The sequence below is a fragment of the Opisthocomus hoazin genome, chromosome 1, assembly GCF_030867145.1.
Source record: "Opisthocomus hoazin isolate bOpiHoa1 chromosome 1, bOpiHoa1.hap1, whole genome shotgun sequence".
Classification (NCBI taxonomy): domain Eukaryota; kingdom Metazoa; phylum Chordata; class Aves; order Opisthocomiformes; family Opisthocomidae; genus Opisthocomus; species Opisthocomus hoazin.
Genome location: NC_134414.1, coordinates 6,303,889 through 6,329,142, shown reverse-complemented (window position 1 = coordinate 6,329,142; position 25,254 = coordinate 6,303,889). Strand labels below are relative to the sequence as shown.

The following is a 25,254-nucleotide window of genomic DNA, read 5'->3' as shown; positions in this document are numbered from 1 at the left end:
AAGCTCTGCCTGGCGTGAGCGTTGCACGCAAGATGCGTTTGTGGCACCAACCAGACTGGCCCTTCTGCTCAACACAGACATGAAGGTCAGATGGGACCAGGACATAAGTCTGAAGGCATCCTGGCACGGGCAGGAGTGACAAGCTTGAAGCAAAGCTGGTGGCAGCATTCCCCACCAAACCAGAAAATGTCCGAGAGTGGAGAGATGCAGGACTAGCAGGGACAGGGGTGGAAGAACAGCAGAAGAAGATGGCAGAAGGACAGACCCCAAAGCAGTGGGAAGAGGAAGGCTGTAACACGCCACCAGGCAGCCAGCCTTGGCCTAAGGAAGCAGAGAGGAGCTGAAGATATTCACCACTCTGGGTCCAGCTCACCCCAACCCACTCATGGTTTGGGGAGAACAGAGAAGCTCAGTTTCGGGTACCCCCAACACATCCCCAAGTACCCTTCAAGCCCTGAGCCAGCCTTACCGTGGTAGACGCGTTACGTTAGGCTTGTTCCCCAGGCCACAGCAGGACTAAAAATCCTTGTGAACCAGCAGAGGCTGCAGGACAAGCACGGAAACGTGAATTAATGGGCTTTGCCACTGCCCAGCCCCTGGAGACAGCCATCACTTCGCCAACTTTCCACGCCCCAGCACCCCGACCGTGACCTGGGTTAATGATTGCAAGGAGCAGCACAGCACCAGCAGCAACGAAGCACTCCTGACCTTGCTCAGGGGCTTCCCAACTAAACCTTGCTGACAGCAGGAACCTTCTCCAGGCCTCCTCTGAGTTTCTATACAGCAGTTCAAACTGGGATGGAGTAGCTCAGGGACATGGGGCTGGTATCATCTAGCAAGGTCTATGTTCAAACACGGCATGGCTCACACAGAGCAGATTTTCAGGCATCGGAGAAATACAGCCCAGGAAAAGCGGAGTTGTGCATGCAGAACTGAGCCACCTCCATCTGTGGCTGTCCAGCCACGTGGGCCTTCCCCATCCCAAGAGGGCTGTCACCCCGCACGTGCATCGTGTTGAACACAAACCACCCACCCCACGAGGTAACAGGAGCATTGTGCCCTTCTCAGCGTCCATTTTCATCACTCTTTGAATAACAATAATAAAAAAATGATGTTATCTCTGTAGGAGTGGACTAAAAATGTATTTCAATAATTTATTCAGGGCTTCTAATTGAGTGTCTGGACCAGCTTCTTTTAAATCTGGTCACACTGACTCCACTGGAAGCCTTGCACCACATCAATACACTCACGCTGGTTTTCTTGCCAGCTGGGCAAAAACATTACGGTCTAAAGACAGACCCGTACCTCTGCGATGTGGCTGGAGGGGAGGACAGAAGAGTCACAGGGCATTGCTTGAGGTAGCCTTGAGAGCCTTTTTCTTCAGCATTATGGGTCACAGGAATGCTTCTTTAAGAGGTTTGGGTAACTGGCAAATTCATTCAGAAAACCCATCATTAGCCCTGATAAAATGCAGCACGTCTCCATGCAAATGCTCTGCCTTCAACAGCTTCTGCAGCCTCTGGGTTAATTAAAGCAATTGAACTTCAAAAGATGTGGAGTCACGCGCCTGAGGAGCAGGAGAGATAACGGGGCTGCAGCTACCCTGCAGGAGACTGAAGCGAGGGAGCTGGGTCCTACAAGACCTATATCTATCTGGATTTTTGTAAAGCCTTTGACACGGTCCCCCACAACATCCTTCTCTCTAAATTGGAGAGCCATGGATTTGATGGGCGGACCGTTCGATGGATAAGGAATTGGTTGGATGGTTGCAGCCAAAGGGTAGTGGTCAACGGCTCAATGTCCAGATGGAGACCAGTGACGAGCGGAGTCCCTCAGGGGTCCGTACTGGGACCGGTGCTGTTCAATATATTCATCAATGACATGGACAGCAACATCGAGTGTACCCTCAGCAAGTTTGCAGATGACACCAAGCTGAGTGGTACGGTCGAGACACCAGAAGGACGGGAGGCCATCCAGAGGGACCTGGACAAGCTGGAGAGGTGGGCCTGTGTGAACCTTATGAGGTTCAACACAGCCAAGTGCAAGGTCCTACACCTGGGTCGGGGTAATCCCCGCTATCAATACAGGCTGGGGGATGAAAGGATCGAGAGCAGCCCTGCTGAGAGGGACTTGGGGGTACTGATAGACGAAAGGCTGGACATGAGCCGGCAATGTGCGCTGGCAGCCCAGAGGGCCAACCGTGTCCTGGGCTGTGTCAAGAGAAGCGTGGCCAGCAGGTCGAGAGAGGTGATTCTGCCCCTCTACTCTGCTCTGGTGAGACCTCACCTGGAGTACTGCGTTCAGCTCTGGAGCCCTCAGCACAAGAAGGACATGGAACTGTTGGAGCGGGTCCAAAGGAGGGCTACAAAAATGATCCGAGGGCTGGAGCACCTCTCCTATGAGGACAGGCTGAGAGAGTTGGGCTTGTTCAGCCTGGAGAAGAGAAGGCTGCGGGGAGACCTGATTGCAGCCTTTCAGTACTTAAAGGGAGCCTATAGGAAAGATGGGGACAATCTTTTTAGTAGAGACAGCAGTGACAGGATGAGGGGTAATGGTTTTAAACTAAAACAGGGTAGGTTTAGGCTGGATATAAGGAGGAAATTCTTTACAGTGAGGGTGGTGAAACACTGGAACGGGTTGCCCAGAGAGGTAGTGGAGGCCCCATCCCTGGAAACATTCAAGACCAGGTTGGACAGGGCTCTGAGCAACCTGATCTAGTTAGTGGTGTCCCTGCTCGCTGCGGGGGGGTTGGACTAGATGACCTCTAGGGGTCCCTTCTGACCCAAAACTTTCTATGATTCTATGATTCTAAGATCGTCCCTGCCAGGCTGGCTGTGCTGTCCGTCCCTCCGGCTGATCCAAAGCAGCCCTCCTCCACCTTCAGTCTTCCCCTTTCACAGGCTCTTCACCCCCTTGGCAGCCCCTTCCTAAGCCCCACATCTCATAAATCCCGTTGCCACAACAGCAAATATCCAGAACACACATGGGTACTGCCTGACCTCAGAAGAGCGTTCCCCTTATCTGCAAAACCTTCAGGCTGGGCCACCAAGATCTGCCATTGCTCAGTTTTACTTCCTTTTCCCTCCCTGTCTTTGATGACTTTTCCTTTCTGTGACTCTTCTAAAGCATCACGAGTACAAAGTCCTATTTAAAAGCCTGTAGCAACTCCAGCTGCTAGTGCTTTTGAAGAAGGAAGCCCCTCTCAGGTAGACTGGACCACCTCAAATTTGTGAAGTTTATTAGAAATCTTTATTACTGGATCCACTCAGCTCTTGCGAGCTGAACGGTCTGAACGTAAATTCCTGCTGGCCCAGTTTGAGCTCTCCAAGTTGTGTTTCTGCCTTGGATGCTGCAACTCCCCCAGCCTCCCAGCCAACTTTTTCTCCCTTTTTCCTTCATTTCAGCAGCACTGCTCTTCTCTAATAGAAAGGCAAGAGTTTGCCGTACTGCCCTCGGAGCTGAGCAGCTGCAGCCTTCTACCAGGCAGCGACCAGACACCAGCTTCCCTCCCTCAGCAAGATGGATACAGGCCATGACGCCGAGCGCCATGGTTACCTCCATTCAGCCTCACCTCCCTATCAAGCATCTCCTCTACCAAGTAGCAGGAGGTTGGACGGACACCTCCCATGGGCCACAGCTGGCCCACGACCTACAGCTGGATGGGCAAAGCCAACCAGCGCCACAAGAGCTGCTGCTACGCACCATGGCTGGCACGCACTGTAGCACTGCAATTTTTGCTGGGGTGGGGATGGATTATCTCCTGCCGTGGAGATGCTTTTGGCTCTTTGCGCATAGCAGAAATACTCAGAGAGGGACTGATCCGTTTGACAAGGGATGGTGACCTCCAGAAAGTGCAGGAGGTCTCTGAGCATGAACACAACATGGCCTTTGGTAGGGGTCATGCTCTGGTGCAGCCCCCACCTTTGTTTGCTTTTGCTTCCCAGCACTCCTGTAATGGGAGCAGCCATCAGGACGTGATGCATCCCCATGCCACCCTGCTCCACGCACTCCAGAGGGCCAGGCAGGACCTCTGCACCCATGGATGGTCCTCTGGGGTCCTTCCTGTGGTAACCCAGAAGAAGACACTGCCCTTTGCTAGTCCTTTCTTAACACCCCGAGCTGTGCCCTTGGGCAGGCTCCCTGGGTCAAGCTAACCCATCACCAAGCCACAAGCACGCACAACGAGACCAAAACCCTGCAACTCCAACCTCATGTTTGGGGGAAAAATCCCAAATCCCTGCTCCTCTGAGAGCATCCGCTGCCCTGTGGCACTCCCCTCCTGGGGTTGCCCTTAAGGGACATCCCCCAGAGACTGGGATTACAGGCAGCAGCATCAGGAGGGACCCTACACAGACAGGATAAAAAGCAGCCATCCACCCAGGTCAGAAGATTCCCCTTCCAGGCAAGGTTTTCTCCCCTTCCAAGACCTCTTGCTTTGCTGCAGCCCAGCGTGGCTGGTGCTTGCTCCTGCTGCCGTGGCTGGCAATTGGATCCATCACCCCTGCTCTCATCCCAGCAAACATCTGTCACTGCTCCGAAGTCTGTCCAGAAACTCTGCGGCAAGTGGGAGAGCACGGGCTGAGCTGAGGGCTCTGGGGTGGGGGTTGAGCCCCATCTCTTCTCCCAGCAGGTATCCTGCGGGGACCCCTTGCTCTATATTTCTTCAGATGCTCTTCTATCCTGGAGCAGCGAGGCACAGGGTACGTATAAAATGTTCCCTGTGATGCCGGGGAAGAGTTTCACTTCCCTGCATGGGTCAGAAACCTGCGCAGCCTCGGCCACAGCCCCACATTAGACGTGATAAATCACTGCTCTCCTGCTCCTGCGTGAAGACCTACCGGGCAGCCGAAGGCAAGGCTGGCCAGGCAAGCAGCCAGCAGACACCATCCCCATCCAACGCCCATGCAGCAGTGGCTCGCAAGGCTCCGCAAAAGCACAGTTTTCAGCTGCAGCTTTTACCAGCGCAAGAGAAATCACCTCCCTCGGTCGTCCTGGAGCAATCCTTCAGGTATTTGCACACGCTCAGACAACTGGTAGGACCAGCTTTGCAAGGCTTTTGGAGCAGCAAGCAGCAAACACTTTGTAGGAAGCTCTTGCTTACCAGGGTGTGGCTTGCAAAAAATAAAATAAACCAACCCCAAACCCCAAGCAACAAACAGCTGTGCTTCCTTCTTCTTTGTAAGGGGACTGAGGGCAATGGTGGAACGGCTCAGGATGGGCTGGGAAGGGATGGAGTCAACCGGAGCCATCGGCATCCTGCGCCAGCGAGCCAGGGAACCTCGAACAAGCAGAAATGCAACGTAAGCTGGGACAGTGGGAGCTCACTGCAAGGGAGGGATGCGTTTTCTCCCCCAGGGAGTTCACTGTATGAGTTATCTGAAGATACAGCAGAAACCCCAGCGACAACAACAAAAACAAAGGAAAGGGGAAAAAGCATCTGGTCTAAGGGAAGGCCAGGCAGGAGCAGAGCCGGAGCCTTGCCCTTTTCACCCGGCGATCAGCGAGACCTGCTGCCTAGAAAAGCAATATTCTGTGTCCCCATCCCCGGGCTGCCGCAGTCTTCTTAGCTTCGTTATGGCCAGATTACAGGATCAACCTCGAAAGAATAAACCAGGGCTGCAGCCTCCCCCATCTGTGGCTGAGCTCCGGCCAGCCAAGGAGACAATTTGCCCGATCAGCTAAGGAGGTCCCCGCACCGTGGGGAGAAGAAGCCCTCTCCCACCTACCATTTCAGACCTTCCCGTTAAGGTTTCCAGCCTCCCAGCGTGGGGCAGAGTTAAGGTGGTCGGGGTGCTTTGCTGTCCCCTCTCCCCTTACCCTGTGCCGACCACCGACGGAAATCGCGGGACCCGAGAGAGCGGAGGTGATGCTCAGATGGATGGTGGAAGGACTGGAACTGGTCGGTTTTCCACAAGGGCAAACCAAGGGGCAGGGAGTGCTTTTCTGTGCCAGATGAGTATTTTAAGGTAAAATGCATCAAAATGTTATCGAATTGGGACATACTCCCCAGAGCACATGAAAGCTGCCTGGGGGAAGGCAGGCGGGGGGTGCGGAGCTCAGTCCAGCCCCCTCTGAAGGGCTGGATCGGGCCCAGAGGAGCCGGGTTCTCTGACCTACATGCTGCCAGCCCCGCGGGCTCCCAGCACGGCCTTGCAGGGCGATCATCTGTCACATCTCCAGCGCGGGATGATCCCCAAAGCACCAAGATCTGCAATATTGGCTGAAAACCAATGCCTCGTGCAGAAAGGCAAGAGTTGTTGAAGCCTCCCCGGTCCCAGACTGCAGAGCAGCAAGGATTTTTTCCCCTGATGGGGTGAAAAACTCGATGGCAACCATTTATATCTCCACCATCATCTCGAGAAGTTCCCCCCCCCATACTGAGACACCAGAATGGGGGTCTCCCCTACAGTGTAAGACAATTTAGCAGGAATAACCCCTGGATGACAAGGCTCCACGGTGCGAGGGGGAGAGCTAAGAGCAGTGGAAGGGTTAATGTCGCAGCCAGACTGGCGAAAAAAGCAGCCCCCACGAAGCCAGTGGGTCTGTGTCCATTTTTTGCAGCGCCCAGAGCCTGGTCCTTTCTCCCTGGGTAATCAGCTGGAAGTGAGCAGAGTCAGAGTAATCGCTGAACCCTATTCCCCATCCATGACCCTGCCCGGGGGGGCCAGGAGATGGAGGAGCCCTGCCTTGCCCGAAGCAGGTCAACCCAAGCCGGTCATTCAGCCTTTGTGCTCCACAAGCAGCTCAGAAGAGCAGGTGAAGGCTCAGGCACGAAGACATCAGCAAACAAACCGTAGCTGGGTGTGCCCCATGGCAGGAGCAAAGGGCAACAGACACCTCTCTAGGGCTGAAACCCTCCCACAAGCATGGGAGAGGTTTCACCTCCAGACATCTGCAGAGAAAGGAGTTGACACCACTAGTGAGGAGGAGGAGGGAGAGTGCCTGATCCCAGCCTTCAAGGCACAGCTGCATCTTCCTCGTCCCCCACATATTAACCTGACGCTGCCCTGCTCGGAGTCAGCGTCAGGAGAGGGGTCTTGGCACCTCTGGACCAGCCGAAATTATCCGGTAATGAACGCACAAGCGTGAGCGGACTTAGAGGATGCGCTCATTCTCAGTGTCATCACACCCCAGCACAAACGCTGCCTAAACCTCCTCTCGGGATCAGATCCGAAGCCTCCTTAAAGCTTCGATGCTTTGTTACTAATCTGTGCAGCGACCAGGGAACGGGCAGCTGGATATTTCTTTTTTTTTTTTGAGGCGTAATCAAAGACAAAAAATTATCTCGGCGACCAGGCTGGGCTTCCTCTGCTTCATGCCTGGTCTGGTGGGGAGACCCGCTTGGCTAGCACAGCCCTTCCCAACAGAGGTACCAGAACAGGGTGTCTGGGCCACAGCGTCCTGGTCCCCTATCTCGACAAGCCCCTAAATGCTCTCTCTGTCACAGTCAAGCACCTTAGCAGAGAGGTGATGTGCCCTAATTCACACTGCCCTGCCCTCCTCCGACGGGGTGCAGTTGCAGAGCCTCCACATCAGCCTCCCAAGCTAAACGGAATGAATTCCCACCCATCTGTCCCCACACCAGCACCGTCCTCCAGTTTAAACAGCTCTTCTGCCTCCCCGGTGTTCACCCCTCGGATGTATTTACAGGCAGCGAGCACATCCCCTCTCCGCCTTTGTCTCGCCGGGCTTTTATAGCCTCCCGTATAATGGCTCTCCATCCCCCTGCTCAGCCTCGCAGCCCCGCTTCCCCGCACCTGCTCCAGGCTGACTTCATCCCTCTCAAGCACCAGATCTCAGAGCTCGGTCCTTCCACGTTAACTCTTCCGTACCCTCGTCCCACCATCACCCTTCATCTGGTTCCTCTCGCCTTTTTGCAGCCCTCCCCGAGGCACCCAGGGCCAAAACAGCCCCCAGCCCCCCCAGTCTCGGCCGAACAAGATTCAACCTCCAGACACAGCACAAAGCCCATCCGTACAGCACCCCCTCTGTGTGGCCTGACATAGGTCCTAGGGGACATCCCCAAGCCCTGCAAGCCATCCTCAAGGCCAGCCGGTTCCCTCTGGTCCAGCATCTCCTCGGCCCCGTACGGACAGCGCCTCTCAGCTTGGTTTTGCAGGCAAACCTTGGCATGAAAAATGAGAACGAGCTCAGATCTTCCCCAAAAGGCTTTCAGCAGATTTAAACTCTCCTGCGTGGGGTTAATGTGTCCGGTGGTGCCCTCTGCCACCTCCCCCAGCCCCCAGCAGAAGTATTCTTCACTAACTTACTTCCACAGGCACTAAGTGTGTAAAGCCCTGGACGGTTGGACTTGATGATCTTAGAGGTCTTTTTCCAACCTTAAATCCTGTGATTTTATGATTCTAAGTCCAGATAAAGGAGACCAGTAGCATCATCTTTGCCTAAAAATGAGCGAAAAGCTACAGGTCGGTCCGACACAGCCCCCTTCGGTAACAGCCCTGGCTTTCAACCTCCCTCCACCCCGGGGTCTGAGGATGCCCACAGTGGTTCTCCATGGGCATCCACCAAAGAGCTCCCCTGAACAGACAACGTGGCAGGAGAGGCAGCAGCCGAGCAGGGATTCTGCTGGGCTCGTGGCCACGTCAAAGCCCCGCCGAAGGCATTCCTTGCCAGAACAGACAAGGACGGGGGGGGCTTGTGGCAGAGAGCAAGGTTGGACCTGACTCTGCCACTAACCTCCCAAGTGCCTTGGTCATGTCACTTTGCTCCTTTGTCACGTGTCACTGCTTTGCAGCCAGGATCAGTGCTTCTGCGCCTCACACGGGGTGTCCCTAGGACATGGCAAAGGGGCCTGCTTTCTCCTCCGAGCAGGGCCTGCCACAGCAAGCCACGCTGCCTTCCTCAGAACCCGCTCTGCCTTTCTCTAACGCCTTGATCCTCAACCCTGCTGCCAACGAGAAAGTTTTTCCCAACCGATTCCAGTGCATGGCTCCTGGCAAGCGCCGGGGACCGAGCAAGCGCCCGTTGCAGGGGGGCATTTAGACCTCACATCCAGCTCCCAGCGGTGGAGGGTCTCTCAAAGAGCATGATCAGCTCCTCCATCCACGCCTGGCTCTGCTGCTTTTCCTCCTGCCTGGTTCTTGCAGCCCTAGGGATGCTCCCAAGAGGCGATACCTGCTCTGCTCTCGCCTGCACCCGTCAGCTCACCGCTACCCCGAGCAGCACGGCCAGCCAGGCTCTCTGCATCTGCCTTGGGCTACCCACCACCCACGTGCAGAGCGTGGGGTGGGACAGGCAGCTGCAGGGACCCTGCGTTTCCCTCGCCCCGGTATAGCACCTGATCAGCACACCCGGACACCAGGCTGAGCCCGGGAGGGGGGATCCGAGCCCCCGAAGATGCGAGAGTGGACGGAGAGGAAAGGCGCCCCGGGGAAAGGCTGCGGCTCGGTCCTTGCTGGATGCAGCAAGAAAAGCAGCGGAGGGTTTAGCAGCATCCTCCGCCGCTGCCCCGCTTCCATCTCCGTTCGCCAACGACTGCCCGCGCTCCCCGCCAAGCGCAGAGCTAACGACGCAGCATCCAGGCAGAAACGTAACGGTGATCGGCAATAAATAATTGGTAATAAATCCCAAGCATGGCACGTGGGTGGATCTGCAGGGCCAGGAGAGCAGCTTGGGCTCACCCGGCAGCTACCGGAGCGGGAGGCGAGGGATGGAGGACCAAAGCCCCTTCCGACGGGACACCCTGTGTTAGAAAGCACCAGGCAGGTTTCTCAGAACATTTTCAGGGCAGGAAGAAAGAGAGGAAGGGATGGTGCCTCCCACCCCCAGGATACAGAATCACACAGAATCACAGAATGGTCGGGGTTGGAAGGGACCTCTGTGGGTCATCTAGTCCAACCCCCCTGCCGAAGCAGGGGCACCTACAGTAGGCTGTAGAGGACCTTGTCCAGGCGGGTCTTGAATATCTCCAGAGAAGGAGACTCCACAACCTCCCTGGGCAGCCTGTTCCAGGGCTCCGCCACCCTCAGAGGGAAGAAATTCTTCCTCATGTTCAGACGGAACTCCAGATTCATATTCCAGCCTGGAAACCCACAGAGACATCCATCTCCTGCGCCCCAGCAGCAGCCCGGCCTGCCCCAAGGGCAGGAGCTCTCTCTCGCCTTAACTTTCCCTGCAACTTTCTAAAAACCCTTGGGTTTGTCCCAGAAAAAAAAAAAAAAATTGGAAAAAGAACAATACCGAAACCTCAAGACTGATTTTTTTCCCGGCGCAGACATCCCGCTCTCCGGCGTGAGGCCTCGCGGCTGAAAGTTTCAGCCCAGCTTGGCTCCTCCAGCAGAAACAAACCGGAGCGGGAGCAGCCGCGGGGTTTCAGCCCTTTGGGGTACCGACTCTCCCCCGCACCAGCCCCCCCGGCACCCCGACTTCCAGCACCCCCCGAACCCCGGCCCTCGAGCCAGCGCTTGCGACAGGCCAGGGCACCGAGGCTCCCCACGCAAGGCAGCGCAGGCGGGTGACTGCTTTCAGCACTTTTTTTGCCCCAACATCATCTTCAATGCAGACGGACCCACACGCGGGCGCGATGCCCTCAGCTACAGGTGCCTGCAGCATCCCCCGAGGGGGAGGTTGGACCCCCGGCGGGGGGGGGGGGGGGGGGTCCCAGCTCCTGCCGACCCTGGGGCCGGGGCTCGCTTTACCTGCCCGGGGCTCGATGCGCGGGGCTCGGCGCCGCTGCCCGGTGCCGGCTCCCGGTGCTCGGTACCCGTTCCCGGTGCTCGGTGCCGGTGCCCAGTGCTTGTTCCCGGTGCTCGGTGCCTGTTCCCGATGCTCGGTGCCGCTGCCCGGTGCCGGTTCCCGGGGCTCGGTGCCGTTTCCTGGTGCTGGGTGCCGGTTCCCGATGCTCGGTGCCGCTGCCCGGTGCCGGTTCCCGGGGCTCGGTGCCGTTTCCTGGTGCTGGGTGCCGGTTCCCGATGCTCGGTGCCGCTGCCCGGTGCCGGTTCCCGGGGCTCGGTGCCGTTTCCCGGTGCTGGGTGCCGGTTCCCGGGGCTCGGTGCCGCTGCCAGGTGCCGGTTCCCGGGGCTCGGTGCCGGTTCCGGGGGCTCGGTGCCGCTGCCCGGTGCCGGTTCCCGGTGCTGGGTGCCGTTTCCCGGGGCTCGGTGTTCCGCTGCCCGCAGCGCTCGGACTCCTCCCCCCAGCTCCAAGCACCGCCCCGACGGGGCGGGCAGCGGCCGCCGCCGCCGCGCCTGCGCTGGAACCGCACCGGGGACCGGCACGGGGAACGGGAACCGGGAATAATGGGAAACCGGTACGGGGAGTGATGGGAACCGGCACCGGGAATGGGAACCGGCACCGGGAACGAGAACCGGGCACCGGGAATAGGAACCAGCACCGGGAATGGGAAACCGGCACTGGGATAATGGGAAAATGGGCACGGGGAACGGGAATCCTGCACGAGGAATGGGAAACCAGCACTGGGAATGGGAAAACGGCACTGGGAATAGTGGGAAACCAGCACTGGGAATGGGAACTGGCACCAGGAATGGGAACCTGGCACCAGGAATGGGAAACTGGCACCGGGATAAGGGGATACTGGCACTGGGAATAATGGGAAACCAGCACCGGGAATGGGAAACTGGCATTGGGAATAATGGGAAACTGGCACGGGGAATGGGAACCGGCACAGGGAATGGGAACCAGCACTGGGAATCAGCATCACTCACCGCTGGGAACTGGGGTTGTCGCTGGGAAATGGGACCTGGTACCACCTGGCAGCGGGGAATGGGAGCAATGCCAGCTGGCACTGGCCCAGGAGCTGTGCCTGGGACTGGGGACCAGTCTGATGAACTGGGAGTGCTACTGGGAACTGGGATTTGGGATCGGCGTTGCCCAGGCACCGGGGTCTAGGGTCATCTGGGAAACGGGTCCACCAGCAGGAACCGGGACTGGCACCATATGGGTGGGGAACTGGGATGGGGGACCGGGGCTGCCCAGGCACCAGCGCCACCGGCTGGGTAGTGGGAACTGGGACCAGTGCTTGGATCACCTGGGCACTGGCACCAGCCATTGGGACCTCCCAGGCACTGGCACTTGCACCAGCACTGGGACCAGCGTCGCCATGGCACTGGATACTGGGACAAGGTCCCACTGGCCCTGCCTGGGGCCCGACACCAGGACTGGGAACTGGGCAAACTGGAGCACTGTGCACCAGCACCAGTGGGCACTGCACGCCAGAGCCACCCAGGCACCAGGGGTGTATTAGGACATCACCCATGGGGGGTGCAGGGGTTGCAGGATTTGGGTGCAAAGGGGACATTCTCCAGTCAGAAATGACATGGGGCGGGATCACTGGGGCTGGAGGAGACGTGGTTTCCAGCCCAAGACTCAAATTATTCTCCTTTTCTGTCTGGAAAGAGGGAAACTGAGGCACAGGGGAAGGGGTTCAAAAGCTGGGTGAAGGTGGGCATGGCAATGGGTGTCACGGAGCTGGCAAGGGGGTTGAGGCTGCCAGACCAGCCATGGCCCCACGGTGGAAAACATACATTCCCAGCCCACAAATACACGTCCGAGAGGGGAAAAATAAACATGACCCACCCAAAAGCACATCCCCCACGGCGGGAAGGGGCTGGTGGAGTTTTGCAGACCCTCCATCACGGGCAGCTCGGATGTGACGCTCTCACTTGACCCACGAGCTTTATTGGCAATATTCAGGGTTTAGCAGAAATTAGGCCAAAAAGAGATGGCAAGGGAAGAACAAGTAAAGAAAGCGGTTGTTAATGACAGGAATAAACTTTTCATGATCAAAATTACGGTGGATCAGACTCTTTCAGGCAACAAAAAAACAGGGCTAAGGGTTCGCTGCTGCCTGCCAGCGACAGAGTGAACGCTTCAGGACATCTGCTTGCCACATCTGCAGTAATGCAGTGAAATTTTGGTGATAAAATTAGAAAGGAGGCCGTGGCTGGAGCAGCGTTGGCCTGACACGAGCTGCTGGTCCCACCGAGGTGTCACCGGCAGCTGTACGTGGTCACCACGAAGCACGTGGGTGATCCGCCTCCTCCGGGGCCAGCCGTCCCCGCAAGTTTCTCATTATCCGAGACATTTTGGGGCTTTTCATATTCAGGTTCTTGCTATTACACTGTTAATTTTATGATAATTTAATTACTTATTCAATTCGTGCCATATTTGTGCTACAATTATTTTAATTCATTTGTGAGTTAAAGGAATAGGAAAGCCAAAAATCTGTAGTTCTGCGAGTGCTTTCCTTGGCAGCAGGAGCCATTTTCTAACGTTTTCCTTCTCTTTGCTTGTGTTCCCCTCTCCCCCACAGATCTCGGTGCTGCTGCGATCTGGTTGTGCTCAAAACCGGGTCAGCGTGAGGGTCCCGTTTTGTACACCCCACTTGTCTCCCCTCATCAAAAATTGCCAAGGAAAAACAAAAAAAAAACAAACCTAAAACCCACAGGGGTTTTAGGACCCCGTGTTTAGGACCCTGTGTTAGGTCCAGCGCCAGGACGCACACAGTGCTGAACCATCACCCCCGCCACGGCGGGAAACTCCAGCAGCAAATGGCAAAGACCATAACAAAAAGGGGTAAAAAAAAAAAAAAAAAAGAGACAAAACCCTCAGTTTCTGAAGGTTTGTAAGGGTTTCTGAAGGGCTACAAGGATGGTGAGGGGACTGGAACATCTCTCCTACTAGAAGAGGCTGAGGGAGCTGGACTTGTTCAGCCTGAAGAAGAGAAGGCTGAGAGGGGACCTAATATATACTTACAAATCTCTTCAGGGTGGATGTCAGGAGGATGGGGCCAGACTCTTTTCAGTGGTGCCCAGCGACAGGACAAGGGGCAATGGGCACAAACTGAAGCACAGGAAGTTCCAGCTGAAGACGAGGAAGAACTTCTTCCCTCTGAGGGTGACGGAGCCCTGGAACAGGCTGCCCAGGGAGGCTGTGGAGTCTCCTTCTCTGGAGATATTCAAGACCCACCTGGACAAGGTCCTGTGCAGCCTGCTGTAGGTGACCCTGCTTTGGCAGGAGGGTTGGACTGGATGACCCACAGAGGTCCCTTCCAACCCCTACCATTCTGTGATTCTGTGATTCTGTAAGGGGGAAGAGTAGATCCTACACAGGTCTCCAACCCCAAGCCCCAGATCATGGGTAACGGCCCTAAAACCCCAGGCAGACTAGGGCAGGGCTGGACGCTGCTGCTGCTCGCAGGGAGGGCAGGGAGAGCGTGGAGCCCGCTGTGATTTGTGATGCGCTTAAACACGGAGACACCCCGTCAGTGTTAATTAATTAATATTAGCATCCATCCTTCCTCCTGCTCAGTCAGCCGCTGGGGGCTTGCTTTAATGGCAACAGGGAGGGGAAATGGGTAAATTCCTATTGCTCTGTTTCACCCGTTTGACCCCAAAGCTGCTAAGGGGAACAGCTCGCTGCTGGGGACACGCGGACCGGGGGACACGTGCCGGTGTTGGTCACCCAGGGGGGTGACAGGTGATGATGCACGGCACCGGACGAAGGGCAAAAGAAGAGGAGGGAGGGAAAACAAAAGCAAACCAAGATGAAAGCACTGGAACAGGCTGCCCAAGGAGGTTGTGGAGTCTCCTTCTCTGGAGATAATTCAAGACTCGCCTGGACAAGGTCCTCTACAGCCTGCTGTAAGTGACCCTGCTTCGGCAGGAGGGTTGGACTAGATGACCCACAGAGGTCCCTTCCAACCCCGACCATTCTGTGATTCTGTGATTCTATGAAAGGTGCTCACCCTCGAGACGAAGCAGCAGCAGGAGGCTGGGATTTATTTTGTTAACCGGCTGGAAAGCGTCGGGGAAAAGCTCCTCCGCTGAATTACGGCAGCGAGCAGGTCCCCAGCCGCTCCCATCTCCCCACGGGGACGTGGAGCCCCAGCCCGGTCTCGTCTCAGGCCCAGATCTCGCCGATTAACTTTAGTTGCATTTTCGATTTCAGCCTCAGCCGGGGGAGGAGAATGATGCAAATACGATTTATAACGATGCTTTGTTGCTCCTCGGCGTGATGCAAATGGGGCCGCGGTGACGGGAGCAACTTGAGGGCTGCTTTGGGGGGAAGAAATAGCGATGCTTTAAAACCAGACCCCCAAAATAAGAAGGAATAAAGGTAAAAGGCAAAGCGGAGGAGACAAATCACAGCCAGTGATTCCTCCAACAAATGCGATTTCATTATTCCTTCTGGGATTTCAAAGCAGATGGCTCAGTGAGGTTTTCCTCCCTCTCAGGAGTAATTCCTGGTTTTCGCTCATGCAGGGGACCCCCAGGGTGAGGTTTGGTCCTGGGGTGGATCAAGGTGAGAGTCTGCCTGCTCAGGGCAGTAGGAGGTGGAGAACTCCTGCCACCCTGCTCCTACGAGGCCAGCTCTCCTGCTCCGAGCCTTGTTTGGGGGAGAAAAGGGAGAAAATGACTGCAGGCGGGCAGCTAGAGCCCCTATCCTCACCCTCACGCTGCGGAGACGCAGCGGGCAACCTCCGACCACCCCAGCCCCAGTGCAGGAGCTGCCTGGTGAGGGCAAGCTCAGCACTGTTGATCCCACCAGGTTGCAGTCTTCTGCTCCTCTTTGAAGATACCAAGAAACGAGCCTACCATCATTCCTCTAGTCATCCATCTGCACTTGAACGAAACCTCATTTTTCTAAATTCTGCAAAGTTGTTTGCCCCAGTCGCAGGCTCTGGAATACCAGTAATGTATTCTCTCCTTTCCCTCTCCACATGATTGCAGCATAATCTCCTACTCACTTGATTTATTTAAGCAGGCCTTCGGATGCTCCAGTAATGGGAGTCATTTAGGTCCCTCTGCAGATACATATTTATTTATTGCCGTTCATTTAAACTGCAGAGCCAGTTGGCAGAAGAGAGACAAGACTGGGGTCACAAGCATGTTAAATGATTCGCTGTCAAAAATAGCTGGTTGAGAAAGTAAAATTAAGCAAGGTCGCTCAAAGTCATAGTCACTGGTGGGAGGAGAAGGGCGTTAATTAGCTGTTTTGTTTGTGGGGGTCATCGTGACCAAAGGACCAGCAGTTGGTAACAAAAAGGGACACTACAGCAACTCCTTGTTTTTTGGCAGAAGCAGCTCTTGGATGAGAAGCCAAATTGCTGTCCTTGACCACGCTGAAGAAGTTGCAGCTATTGAAAGGCAGCATTGTGATGCTCACGGAGACCCTCTGGACCCCGTGAGGTATGGGCCAGGGAGTTCCCAGGAGGCTCCCCAGTTCAAGAAAGATGAGGAGCTACTGGAGAGAGTCCAGCGGAGGGCTACGAGGATGGTGAGGGGACTGGAGCATCTCCCCTATGAGGAGAGGCTGAGGGAGCTGGGCTTGTTCAGCCTGGAGAAGGCTGAGAGGGGACCTAATATATACTTACAAATATCTGAAGGGTGGGTGTCAGGAGGACGGGGCCAAGCTCTTTTCAGTAGTGCCCAGCGACAGGACAAGGGGTAATGGCCACAAACTGAAGCAGAGGAAGTTCCGTCTGAACATGAGGAAAAATTTCTTCCCTCTGAGGGTGATGGAGCACTGGCCCAGGCTGCCCAGGGAGGTTGTGGAGTCTCCTTCTCTGGAGGTACTCAAGACCCACCTGGACAAGGTCCTGTGCAACTTGCTGTAGGTGACCCTGCTTTGGCGGGAGGGTTGGACTAGATGACCCGCAGAGGTCCCTTCCAACCCCTAACATTCTGTGATTCTGTGATTCTGTGATTCCCCCTTGCAAAGTCCGTCTTGGGGCTGAACTTGGTGATGCTCCTTCCACAAAGATGCCTGGGCAGCCACTGGGGAGGTGCTTAGCCAGGGGTGGAGGTCTCAGATGGCATCTGAGATGTTTTGGTTGCTCATGCAGACAGATCCCTGCCTGAGATTTTAACACCTCTTTTGGCAGATAGTCCAGTAGCTGCATATCCTTTCTGTTGATACTTGTGTTCAATTTCTTTTTTGGACCTCACCAGCATCTTCTTACAGCTGCTAGACCTTGCAATATCCTTTTCCTCCTAGTTTCAGAGCTCCCTAAGATCAGGCATCTCCTCCCTTTCCATTCTCCTCCACCGTGCACTACCGTGGACCAGCTAAGGTAAGAAAACCAGTTACTAAACTGGGCAGGTATGACCTGGAGTCACTAAGAGCCAACAAATCCACACCTTGTAGCTTACTGCTTGACCTTCCATAGGAGAGAAGCACGATCGTGGCAGCTGGGTCTTTAAAGATAGCATTACCTGGCCAGCAGAGAACCTTTCCACACAAAAGTCCGTATCATAACCTTTCACGATGAAAAGGCCCATATTTTTTTTCCCTGTTTCTGCGTAAATCGTGAAGTGGAAGCCGTAAGCCACGAGGAAACCCACCCTCGTGTCAGCCGTGGTTCAGGATGCGCTCGTGCCGTGATCCGCACAGCGGCCGGCTGGCAAACAGCTCGCGCTAATTGATAACTCTGCTGGGAAATCCATACCATTAAAATCTCCAGCTAATTGTCTGTACCAGCACTTACTTCTGCACAGTCACAAATCAGGAAGCTTTTTAACGGGCCAGCTGCTATTAAGCAAGAACAAAAGTCAACCAGCAAGAAGCTTGCTTGAAGAGGAATGAAAATACGACGTCAGGGTTTATACTGGAGGAGAGAGGTGTTGCAGCTGAGATCTGGGTGGGAGCCGTGGCCTGGAGAGATGCTGAGAGATTGGCCTTCCCCTGAAAAGTTCGCAAGGTAGATTGGCAGAGGAAAGGTTATCCATGATTATATCTACAGAAGGTAACTCAGGCATCACAAATCAAGCTCTGGCAGCACGGGGCTGCTGGAGCATTTACTCTTCTCCTCTATCCTGAATCCTCCATGAATCCTTCTCCCTAGGGGTGACTCCAGGTGAAACAAGTGTGGGAAATGGGGCTTTGTCCCTTGGCCATCTGAGCAGCCTTTTGCTCAGCAGTTTGTAACTACAGGAGGAGAGCTGGGGTTACTCTAACAGGTTTCCTACCCTGCAACGATCTGCTCTCCTAAGCGACTACTTACCTGCTTATGAATAAGCAAATTCAGAGGAAAATGCCCAAGCGCCGAGAAAAAGATGGTGTTGCAAAGCCTGGTCTAGAGATGTGCTGCAATATTAAACTTGGACTTGCCAGCCCAGCCCTGCAGCACTTTGGGGTAATCTGTGCTTAAGGAGATGAGGCTGGGGCAAGCATCCTGGGTAACTCCAGCTGGGTTTGCAGCCGGATGCCTGATGAGGTTCAACAAAGGCAAATGCAGGGTCCTGTACCTGGGGAGGAACAACCCCATGCATCAGTACAGGCTTGGGGTGGACCTGCTGGAGAGCAGCTCTGCGGAGAGGGACCTGGGTGTCCTAGTGGAGGACAGGTTGACCATGAGCCAGCAGCGTGCCCTGGCTACCAAGAAGGCCAATGGCATCCTGGGGTGCATCAAGAAGAGTGTGGCCAGCAGGTCGAGGGAGGTTCTCCTTCCCCTCTACACTGCCCTAGTGAGGCCCCATCTGCAGTACTGTGTCCAGTGCTGGGCTCCCCACTTCAAGAAAGATGAAGAGCTACTGGAGAGAGTCCAGCGGAGGGCTACAAGGATGGTGAGGGGACTGGAACATCTCTCCTATGAGGAAAGGCTGAGGGAGCTGGGCTTGTTCAGCCTGGAGAAGGCTGAGAGGGGACCTAATAAATGCTTATAAATATCTGAAGGGTGGGTGTCAGGAGGATGGGGCCAAACTCTTTTCAGTGGTGCCCAGCGACAGGACAAGGGGCAATGGGGACAAACTGAAGCACAGCAAGTTCCTTCTGAACATGAGGAAGAACTTCTTCCCTCTGAGGGTGATGGAGCCCTGGAACAGGCTGCCCAGGGAGGCTGTGGAGTCTCCTTCTCTGGAGATATTCAAGACCCACCTGGACAAGGTCCTCTGCGGCCTGCTGTAGGTGACCCTGCTTTGGCAGGAGGGTTGGACTAGATGACCCACAGAGGTCCCTTCCAACCCCTACCATTCTGTGATTCTGTGATTCTGTGATTCTGAACAGCTGAACTGCTGTGCAGAACGGGGAGATACCACCTAAAGGGCAGCTTGGAGGGTGCAGATGTGAGCGTTTCCCATCTTTGTAACCCACCATAATTCCTTCTGGGCTCCAGGAGCCCAATGTGACATGGTGCCTCTGTTCCTGGGCTTTCAAAGAGCCTGAAGCCCTCTTCCCAATAGAACAGGGGAACTCTGAAATTTTCAGGGCTTCCATACATAAGCTGATGATAACTTCTTCACTCTGAGGGTGACGGAGCACTGGGACAGGCTGCCCAGGAAGGTTGTGGAGTCTCTTTCTCTGGATTCAAGACCCGCCTGGACAAGGCCCTGTGCAGCCTGCTCTGGGTGACCCTGCTTTGGCAGGGGGGTTGGACTAGATGACCTACAGAGGTCTCTTCCAACCCGTAACATTGTGTGATTCTGTGATTCTGTGATGGACCTAGAAAGAGCAGAGAACTGAGCAACAGCCAATGGTAGACCTCTATCTTACCTGCCGTCCATCCTTTTGCTGGACTAATAATGAAAACAGGGAGGTAGCAACTCCCAGCACCCTGTCCCTTATGTTCCTCCTCAACTTGTCCCTGCTCACTGCAGGGGGGTTGGGCTAGATGACCTCTAAAGGTCACTTCCAACCCACAGCATTCTACTCTATGAACTGAAAAGAACAAAATCTTACCTGAAACTCCAATGGGACGCCAGGACCAGGTGGGGGTCAGTCAGCACCCCATGGGTGCTGCCCTCTGCCAAAGCCCTGAGACATCAGCAGATAAAAGCGGTGGCCAAGACCTCCCACCTTGCCAGGGTTTCTCATAGCACAAGCAGCACTGGAGCACTTGGAAGCCAATGCCATCTCCTGGCTACAAACCCTCCAGGACTTTGGTCATCGTCCAGCCATGACCACCCAGGTGTAGGGGACCAGGGCTCAGCTGCTTTGGCAGGGATGCACCTCTGCTCGGGAGCAGACAGCTTTGTCGAAGACCTTGATTTTTCCATGGGGTTTTCCATGGAAAACAAGTGGGTTGCCAGAAATCTCCCATTCCCTGGAGCAGAGAGGAAGGAAAGGAGCAAATGGCACTGCTGTCCTCTCAGCTACTCTTTATTTATAACAGGTCAGAAGCTGCCCTAACAAATGCTGACTCCAAACAGTCCTGCCAAGAGCATTTGAGGCAATTTTCCTGCTGATTCTCTTCTTCACCCCAGAGACAAAAAAAAAAAAATACAGTGGGTTTTTTTTCCCCTTCTGTCACCATCTCTGCCTTCAGCTCCCAGCAGAGAGACATCTGAAGCTCCCATTTCTAGCAGCTCCCAAGAGCATAGCGAGAGCCAGGCAAGGCAGAGCCGCACATCAAAGCTCTTCCACACAACTCTTCCTGCAGATAAGCAGCTTGTTGTGATATTAGGACAAATTCTGATCTTGGCTTCACAAGCTTCAATCGATGCTGGGGTCGGTGGAATGGCTTCAGATTTACACTGGTGTAACTGAGACCAAGTTTTGCTTGATAACAGCTTCCCTCTGCTTCCAGTCATGCTCGCTGTGCAAACCAGTGGCTTATTTCTGAAGGACTCAGAGAGGCAGGATTTGCTTTTCCTAAGAAAATTTTAGAAAGTCTGCTGCTGTGTTTTGAGTTTCGCATTGTTTCCCAGTCGCCAAACAATACTGCCCAGCTATAATGTGTAGATACATTAAAGCATCACCTGGTTCCTGTGTCAGAAGAGACTTTGTCTTTCCAAATGGTGATCCTCAGATGTCACTTCTGGACTGCCCTCCTTGGCTTTCGGAGTGGCCAGCTCTGTGGAGGAGCATGAGGCAAATGTTGGACCTCATGGGAACATACTTGACCAAGTCCTGGCTAGCATGTATGTAAAGCAAAGCTTCCAGGAGAAGACAGGGCCAAAGATGACTCAGATGATTCCCTACAAGACAAGACAGTGGGATGAGGGTGTCAGGAGGACGGGGCCAAACTCTTTTCAGTGGTGCCCAGCAACAGGACGAGGGGCAACGGGCACAAACTGAAGCCAAGGAAGTTCCAGCTGAACATGAGGAAGAACTTCTTCCCTCTGAGGGTGACGGAGCACTGGAACAGATTGCCCAGGGAGGTTGTGGAGTCTCCTTCTCTGGAGATATTCAAGACCCGCCTGGACGCAGTCCTGTGCAGCCTGCTGTAGGTGACCCTGCTTTGGCAGGGGGCTTGGACTAGATGACCCACAGAAGTCCCTTCCAACCCATACCATTCTGTGATTCTGTGATTCTGTGATTCTATGAGTAGCCAGTTGATCTGAAAAGGCAAATGTCCCCAGGGATTTACTCATTTTGTGGAACGTATTTCTGACTGAGCTACCTCCAACACTGACCAGGACCTGTGGGTTGGCCACTCACATCCATCACATTTCAAGGAAACAGAGGTTTCAGAGGGGCTGAGGATAATTTGCTGTTGTGGCCATGTGTCCCGACAGTCCCTTCACCCCCCTGCACCAGGAACCATGCACCCATGTTTCCATTATTCTCACCCCATGAGAACTTGTCATCTGGGAATTTCCCCACCATTCCAAGGCAGATATTTGCACTCTACAACCTACTCTCCTTCTGCAAGGAACATCTGTAGGGTATGTCTTGGAGGCTCCTAGGGCATTTCCTTCTACGTACTGCTTATAAGCCTAACCTTGACCCCAACATCAGCGTGCAGCAACTCCAGCACTTGTGCAGACTCCTGCGCTTGGTGAGGAAACCAACTCCAACCTGTGCTCTGCGACTGTCTCCGATTACAGAGCTCGGGGGATTTGCCCGAGTAATAATTAGAGAGGTCACCTCTGGATCTCAGCTTTATCCAGGCTTAGCTTCAAACACTAGGCAGGCATAAACCAATTAGCGATATCAAGATTTATTTGCTGCGGCACAGACTGGCTGGAAGGGTGGAGCCGAGGGTGTGGGAAAAAACAACAGCGAAGCAATTCTTCGTGTGAACCCTGGCCGCAAGGCACTGCTCAGCACCCTCGCCTAACCCCTGAACCCCTAATTCAGCTGCTGTGCTTGGGAGTCCACCAGAGCCTTGACTGGGGTACGGGGCCTCAATGCATGCTCAGAAATCATCCTCTTGCAGCGTCTAGCGATTGGCTTCTGCCCCTTCCTCCTCTGCAAGTTTTATGGTTTAGGGGAAAATGCTGTACTGTAGTCAAAATGAATGTGTAGGAGAAGATGTTCCCAAATACACTTTTTTCAAAGAGATCTTTGACGTCAGTCGTTTTTCATTGCAGCCGGTTTGTGAAATGGACTCAACCATCATTTTAAGGGCTCTGGGTACACCTTTTTATCATATACTGGGAAAAGAAGCAATTACGCAGCACTGCTGATTGCCACCTGTGTCGTGCAGATATTCCCCTTGCGCACCAGTAATACAGATGACAACAGTACTGATGGCATCTCGCGTGCCTTGATTACCCTCTTTTTCCAAGTTTTAGAGCACAGGGATGTCTCAATCAGCAATCTTGAGGAGAACGTGACATTAATTTTAAATGCTCTGTGTAGCCAGTGCAGGCTCAGGCATTGCATACACGGTGGTTAGACCCCCTAAATCTTCAGAAGGTTCCCAAGCAAGCTTCTCCACCAACCCCAAAACGACGAGAAGCCCAAAGCCCACCTAAGCTGCAGCAAACTCTGCTGAGTTAGCTATGTTTTTTTCTTGAAACCTCATTTACTTAGCCCTCCAGATAGCTTTCCCCCCTCTTTTGCACAACACAACTGCATTAGTCAAGTAAATGAGTAACGATGCAGTTTCTGAGCAGACCTGTGGTGCTGCCAAGAAGCTGTTGCCTCATTAAATCTGTGTCATATCTACTTTCACTCACACAAAGATGCATGTCTTGGCTGCTGGGCAGTGGACACGAGTCGAGAATTTGGGCAGTTTTTTGCGTTTCAGATTCTTGGTGGTTTTTTTAAAGGAGATGGCATCACGCAGTCCGTGGGCAGAGCAACGGAGAAGGAACCAGGAACCCTCTGATCCTGCAAAAAAGCAAACGTTAATCATCTTTTGGAGCAAAATATTGCCAGCTCACAAATAGCATTTCCAGCTTGGCAGTGCGGAAGGAAGAGCAGTTACTCCAGTCCTCTCCCGACTCTGCAACCCTGCCGGCTCGTGCTGCAATTATGCCTGATCTCATTAACGGAGCGCTGCCAGACCTGGCTGGGATTTGGAGAGGAGATCTAGGGAAAAGACAGGTGTTGCAAGAAGCGGCAGGGCTGATTCACAGCTTGGCTATCTTCCCTCTGAATCAGCAGGAAAATAATTAATATCCCAGGCTAGCAATCGGGGACAGCAGCCAGCTAGATAATTATATGGTCCTCTTTACAATCCCAGGTCCTCCTTATTTTTTAATAACTCAAGTAATCTCACTTACTTGCCGGTTGTGAAGAAAGGGCTGTATTAATTAGGAAACGAGTGCGTTGTGCAAAGTGTTTGGTAAAGGAGAGTGAAGACAAAATGATTAGCTTTGCCTTAAATTCGCAGTGGAGCCTCTTATTTCACCTGGGTGGGTGTTTGCAGCCTAAATCCAGCCCCTGGATTGCCATGGGGCTTTCACTGGAGCTGTAAAGGAAATATTTGCTGCTGAATGGAGCTGGTGAGATGGGCTTGGGATGCCTGACCCGGATGCTGCATCCTTTGGGAGCCTTTGGTCTTGCTCCAAGGGTTCCCAGGGGCATGGCACTGTCTCACATGGGCATTCCTGTGTTTTAAAGTGGAAAAAAGAGAGAAAAAACAGACCCAGCAGCGGTCATATAGCACAGAAAGACCCACCACCACGTATGAGGCTGGGAAATCATTCTGCTCAAGGATATAAATCCATCCCAAAGCATCCAGATGTTCTGCTCTTTGCACATGGTGTTTTAATAAGTCTAATGATATACACAGCTAATGCAATGTCATAGAATAATGGAATGGTTTGGGTTGGAAGGGACCTTAAAGACCATCTGGTTCCAACCCCCCTGCCATCAGCAGGGACAGCTTCCACCAGCCCAGGGTGCTCAGAGCTTCATCCAACCTGGCCTTGAACACTGCCAGGGAGGGGGCAGCCACAGCTTCTCTGGGCAGCCTGGGCCAGTACCTCACCACCCTCATGGGGAAGAATTTCTTCCTAATATCTAATCTAAATCCGCCCTCTTTTAGTTTAGAGCTGTTCCCCCTTGTCCTATCACTACACACCCTTGTGAAAAGTCCCTCTCCATCCTTCCTGTAGGCCCTGTCTTTGCCAAAAAGAGGGCATTGATGCCAAAAAGAGATAGAGGAAAAAAGGGTTTCGGAATTGAAAAGTTTCTATTTCAATTCTGAAGACAGGGAAAAAAAATCCAGTTCAGTGATATCGATAGTTCAAAGAAAAAAAAGGGAAGATAGAAATCCCCTTCACATTCAGCTTTTTACAAGGTGAAAAGCCCAAAGCAGGGACAAGGCTTGTGTCTAATTTAGACATCAGGGAAAATTTTCGTGGCCTGGCTTTGGAGCGGGCAGGCAGGGGAGACCCTGTCATCCCTGCGTCCGGAGGTTTTGAACATCAGCTTGGACAGGCTGCGTTCTGCTGGGGCGCGGCAGCTGGGGGGGCTGCAGGCGGGGGTGATGGAGCATCGTGCTGGCCCTAACCGACTCACCCCATCCCCCATTCACAGGGGAAAAGACCCCCAGGACAAGCAGCCTTGTGCTTTTGGGTACTGGTCCCACTGCCACAGCATCGCTGCGTGCCAGTTTTCATCAGGGGTGGGGGGGTGTGAGTTAGTCAGTGAAATAGCTCAGCCATGGACACGGAGCATCTTCCCTTCCTCCCGGCACCTGAATCGACAACGTGTTGCTCTGGTCATACCCACGGATCGATGTTGTCGAACCGGGCTCTGCTGGGGGAAATCCCACAGCCTGGTATCTGGGCCGGCGCAGAAGACTGCAGAAATCACGTCGGCCACTTGTGAAGAACTGGGTGGGCTACTTCTCATCAGCCAAGCCAAGGGAGAAAAAGAAACGAGGCCTTTAATGCAAGAGCAGTGGGGTTTTACTCTTCACGTTGACACGGACCATACCGTCACAGCTCATACAGATATATGGTTCTCTCCGGGACCGACGTACGAGACTTACAACTACTGTCACACCTTAATGAATAACACTTGGAGACTCCTTCGGCTCTCCCTGATTTGCTGACTCCTGAATTCAAGCTGCAGGAGCCATCCCTGATATTAACAGGCTGTATATATATATATATAAAATTAAAATATAGCTTAGTTTTCAGTGTGTGTTTCTCCCAT

The 25,254-nt window shown here is 54.0% G+C and overlaps 1 protein-coding gene across 1 annotated transcript in view; it reads right to left on the bottom strand.

Moving 5' to 3' along the window:
• CAPN5 (calpain 5) overlaps nt 1–10,742 on the bottom strand; it is a 61,473-nt gene extending 50,731 nt beyond the window's left edge. Inside the window, exon 1 of the mRNA XM_075415823.1 lies at nt 10,659–10,742. The gene's annotated coding sequence lies outside the window, so the exon portion shown is untranslated. The remainder of the gene's footprint in view (nt 1–10,658) is intronic.
• Nucleotides 10,743–25,254: the final 14,512 nt, after the last annotated feature.